The sequence below is a fragment of the Mus caroli genome, chromosome X (genome assembly GCF_900094665.2).
Source record: "Mus caroli chromosome X, CAROLI_EIJ_v1.1, whole genome shotgun sequence".
In the NCBI taxonomy this organism is placed as follows: Eukaryota; Metazoa; Chordata; class Mammalia; order Rodentia; family Muridae; genus Mus; species Mus caroli.
In genome coordinates, this window is record NC_034589.1 from 89,243,895 (window position 1) to 89,249,498 (window position 5,604).

A 5,604-nucleotide genomic window follows, 5' to 3' on the forward strand; every position below is an offset into this window, starting at 1 on the left:
CTGTCTCGAAATAAATAAATAAATAAATAAATAAATAAATAAATAAAAATTTTAAAAGAAGAGAAAAGAATTCGTGATATCTACAAAAGGCCTGCTTTGAATACTCAACAGACTACCCACTAGTGTATACTTAAAGCACCTATTAAGGTAGGATAAAGAACCACTTGAATAATTATGATAGTTTTATTACTTACATTGGGCCGAGTATTACCAGCCACCAGTAACAGCATAGAATAAATTTTCTAGATTATTACTTAGGTCCTACCTAAACAATCACAGCTGTTTTGGCACAAGTATATATGCATGCATGTGGAGGCTCTTTGTCTCTTCTGGTTAGCTTTTATTTGGAGTCTATTTTGACAGACAGAACAGCAATGCCTGCTCCCTTCTTTTCATTTTTATTCTTCTCACATACAGTCTATCCCAACCACAGTTTTCCCTGCCTCTACTGCTTCTCACCTTGCCCCCACCTCCTGTCTCCCCCAAACCCACTCTTCTTCTTCCCCTTCCAAAAAGAGCAGGCCTCCCAGGGATAACAATGGAGCACAGCATAAGAAGTTACGAGGGTTTTAAATGAGAATTAAGGGTCATTCTGTTTATGTGCAATCCTTTGAAACAGAGGAAAACTCACACCAGACGAAAATATAGAATTTATAGACAAAGGAATGAAGAGAACTGGAAATGAAATTATGAAGATAAATATATTACTTATTCTTTAGATCTCTTTATTGTTAGTTTACAGTTTAGACAAATGAAACGGAATTGTAACATCTATAACATACATATTACAATAACTAAATGACTCGTGGTAGGATGAACAGGAATCTACTTACTGTTCTAAGCTTTTCATATTGTGGGATAATTGGTATAGTAGCACTTGAGGTAAATGATACATTATAGAAACTTTTTTTAAAGATGTATTTATTTGTAAGTACACTGTAGCTGTCTTCAGACACTTCAGAAGAGGGCGTCAGATCTCGTTATGGATGGTTGTGAGCCACCATGTGGTTGCTGGGATTCGAACTCAGAACCTTCAGAAGAGCAGTCTGTGCTCTTAACCACTGAGCCATCTCTCCAGCCCCGATACAAACTTAAAAAAAAAAATCACTAAAATTAAGAGAAAACAACATGTTAGATGACATGGTGATGTTGTCAGCATTAGATTCTTATCATCAGGTTGAAGAGGGGAGCCAATGTCAGAAAAATCCTATAATGTTTGAGGAGGTCTATGGCACCTCTTTGTTCAACAATTCAAAAACATGTAACCTATTCCTGGTATTGAAATAATCCAGACCCAGAAAGACAAACATTGTATGCTCCTCTCCCCACAATATATCTTTAGATATGTTTATTTCAATTCAAATAACCACAGAGGTTAGATAACTCGTAGAAGCCAGGGATGACGAGGGGTCTTCTAGGAAGGGGAAATGGAATATAGGGGTTATAAATGGTAAAGGGGAAATTAGAATAGGAGGATTAAATGGGGAAGGGGATGTGAGGACAGGGTAGAGAGGAAATATGGGGCGAGATAACTTACACTAAAGCCTTTTGAAAAGCCATATGGAAGCCTACTACTGTAAAAGATTCCTAAAATTTATATATATGTAAATGGAATTTAAATAGAGTTTCATATAATGGTGGAGACAATGCCTTAACTAGACACTATGTCGCTTTTCCATTTTTGAGAAATCTCCAAATGAATCTTTACAATGGTTGTATTAACTTGAGCCCTGCACCAACAGTGAATAAGGTTCCTTTCTCTCCACAGTCTCTCTAGGGTTTGTTGTCAGATATATTGATAACAATTCGGATTGGGGTAAGGTGGTATCACAAAGCAGTTTTAATATGCATTTCCATGATGGCTATAGATATTGAACATGTTTTAAAATAGTTACTGGTCATACACACACACACATATATGTGTGTGTGTGCATATATATATATATATATATATATATATATATATATATATATAAAACTTTCTATCCACTTTAATAGCCCATTTGTTGATTGGCAGTTTTATTTCCTTGGTACTTATATCTTTAGTTCTTTGTAAATTCTGGCTATTTGCCTTCTGTCTGAAGTGTAGGTGGTAAAGATTTTCTCCCAGCTTCACTCTCACTGCTTATAATGGGTCTGTTTAAGTTATTTATATCTTCAGGGCTTAATTTTAATAATGCGATTTAAAATTTTTTTCTATTTCTTAGAATAGTTGTGGGCTGGATGGAGGGGCTGGAATGGGAGGATCAGGAGGAGAAGGGTAGGGGAGAGGGGGTTGTGGGAGGGAATACAAGGAAAAACAGCTAAAGCAGGCTCATTTGAAGGGTAGTTTGAAAACCTAACACAGCAGACACTTAAAATATAAACATATATCAAGGCTATCTAAATGAAATCGCCAAATAATGAGGTAACTGACCATCTCTTGTCATCAAATGAAGCTTTCAGTACCAGGATTGGGGTATATCTAACTGAGTTGTTGGCTGAAGGGGCCTCATGGGGACCCAAAACCCCCAGGCTGTTGCCAAGAGTATGGGTTACTTTCCAGCAACTGATAGCAGGGATCTATGGCTGAAGACAGCACCTACACACCCATTAAAGATGGAGAAGTTGAGCTGGTGCCTACATAGAGCCTTCATCCCCCCACATCCTAGCATTTTTGGTACAGGAACATACTCTGGATCCTGCCAAAAGAGAAACAAACACCAAGCCAGCCACAAAACCTTTATCTACTGTGGTGTGCTGCCTGCAAGACATGCTAGGGCAATGGTGGCAGGGAGCTTGTGGGAGTAAGCAGTCAATAACTAATCTGACTTAAGGCCTACTCCACGAGATGGAACACCAACTGGATGATCAAGAACCTTAGATTAGATAGCCCAGAGACCTAGGGTTAAGCAAATATTACTGGGAGAAAAGGGTAGTGATAAAATGACTCCTAATGACATTCTGCTATATTCATGCCTTGTTCAGCCAGCATCAGAGAAGCCTCCTCTTGCAGCAGATGGGAACAAACATAGAGACCTATAGCTAGATATTAAGCAGAGAGTGAGAGACTTTGGATCCCTGAGGCCTAAATGGGATGTGTCCATCAAATCTGTCACCTCAGGGCTCAGGAAATCCGGCAGAAGAGGAGGTAGAAAGAGCAATAGATAGAAAGGTAAAAGCCAGAAGGGATGGAGGTCACCAAGGAAACAAGGTCCTATATGTCAGCATATGAATTCACAGAAACGGTAGCAATGTGCACAAGGTCTGTGAGTATCCAGACCAGGTCTCCTAAGCTAATATTATGGCTGCCAGTTTAGTGATTTTATGGAATTCCTGAGTGTGTGAATGACTGCTTCTCTGATTCTTGTGCCTTCTCTTGGGCTCCTTTCCTTCCATTGGTTTGTCTTGTCTAACTTTAATGTGATAGGTTTTGTTTTATCTTATTATATTATATTTTGTTATATTTTGATGAATGAATGAATGAATGAAAATCTAGCCACTAGGGTAAAGGTTAACAACTGAACTGTCACTTATACCTGCTGGGAGAGGGAAAATCAGTTTTCTCCAGTGGAGTGACACCGGGTGTATCAGTCACTCCAGGGTCGGCCTTAAGGTGCCCAACACAAAATGGACTCCACATTTTGCAGGGTTTGGTTCCAGTTTTGTTCTCTCTCTCTCTCTCTTGTATTTTTGTGTGTCATTTTATTTTTTTATTTATGTATTTTTTTGGTTTAGGGGGATTGGTTTATTGGGTTTTTGTTTTTTGAGAAAGAACTTAAAGTTGGGTGGGCACAGAGCAGGACAGAATCTGGAAGGACTTGTGGGGGAATATGATAAAAATATATTTAAATTAAAAATTTTAAAATAAAACAACAACAACAATAATAATAATAACAGGGATACAAATGCAAACATGGCTTTAAAATTGTTGTGATTTTGTTTATTTGTTTGTTTGTTTGTTTGTTTGTTTTTTGAGAAAGGGTTTCTCTGTGTAGCCCCAGCTGTCCTGGAACTCACTCTGTAGACCAGGCTGGCCTTGAACTCAGAAATCCTCCTGCCTCTGCCTTCCAAGTGCTGGGATTAAAGAAAGGTGTGTACCACCACCCCCTGGCAAAATTGTTGTTTTTTTGTTGTGCAACTGTAGGTGTCTGTGAGTGTACCATTTAGACTGAAAAGGGAGTCAGATCTATGGCAGCTTAACTCACAGGAGAGAGTGAGTTGAGAGGCAGACATGCTGGGACTCAGTGAAGGTCTGGTAAGCAACCTCATGCCCTTAGGCTTTCTGTCCCCAGCCTCTAACAGGATTTTGAGTGGAATCTTGGACTGGAACTGCAATCTTATGCATGCATGGTCTATGTTTTCTCCTCTGAGCTCTCTCTACAGCTGGAACAATCAATTCCTCACCTGTGGTCACAATGTTCAGATTCCATCACTGGGTTCTGGGGGCGTTAATGACATATTTGTGCAAGTGCTTTTGTAAAAATCTGACAAATTTTCTAATTCTGAACCACCTGTGGGTGGAAAGATATCTTGTCCTTTTTCAGCTGTGAGCTTTTCAGTCCTGTCTGAAGTAACTTGTTGCTCAGGAGTGAGGCCTCTGCCCTTTCTTGTCTTTTATGTTCCATTAGTCTTTGGCTCAGACTTCAAAAGGTCGGTCATTGCTGTAGGGTTTCTGTGCTGTGTTTCTTCAACTAAATAGAAGACATGGTTCCTTTTATCCGGGGTAAGAGATGGGGTATGGGGGTGAGGAGGGGCTACATGAGGATTGCCAACGACTGGCACAAGCACTGTGTAATTGTTTCATATGCCAGCTTTCCCAGTGTTTGAATGCCCTGGCAGTGAGAAGGGAGAAGTGGAATTAAGACAGCCATGCACAGAGGAGCTATTTCCCCTTCAAAGTCACCAGCCTCAGCCATTGGATACTACACTCAAATCACCGAAGAGCCAACTTGTGATGTGGTTTCTGTGATGTGGTTACTCTACTAAGACATGACCTCTACTGTAACTGATGCTCCACATTGATTTGTATTTGATGAATGTAATGGCTTGATTTTTATTTTCTTTGACTGTGTGAAAGGACAGCTTTAAAAATAAAGCTTACATTAGAAGCAGCAGCTTTCTGTTTCCTCTGGGCCATTCGGCTTTTCCTAGTGACTGCTCTCCCAGCGTTTCTAATTCTGTTCTGAGTTTCACTGGAGTAAGTTGTAATGGCATTCTTTCATTTCTAATTCTATTAATTTGTGTCTTCTCCCCCTTTCTTTTTGTTAGATTTGTCTATCTTATTAACCCTGCCAAAGACTCGGCTTTGTTTGGTTGATTTTGTGTATTGTTCTTTTTTTTTTTTCCAATTTTTTATTAGGTATTTTCTTCATTTACATTTCAAATGCTATCCCGACTAGACCATCTTCTGCTACATATGCAGCTAGAGACACGAGCTCTGGGGTACTGGTTAGTTCATATTGTTGTTCCACCTCTAGGGTTGCAGATCCCTTTAGCTCCTTGGGTACTTTCTCTAGCTTCTCCATTGGGAGCCCTGTGATCCATCCAATAGCTGACTGTGAGCATCCACGTCTGTGTTTGCTAGGCCACGGTATAGTCTCACAAGAGACAGCTATATCTGGG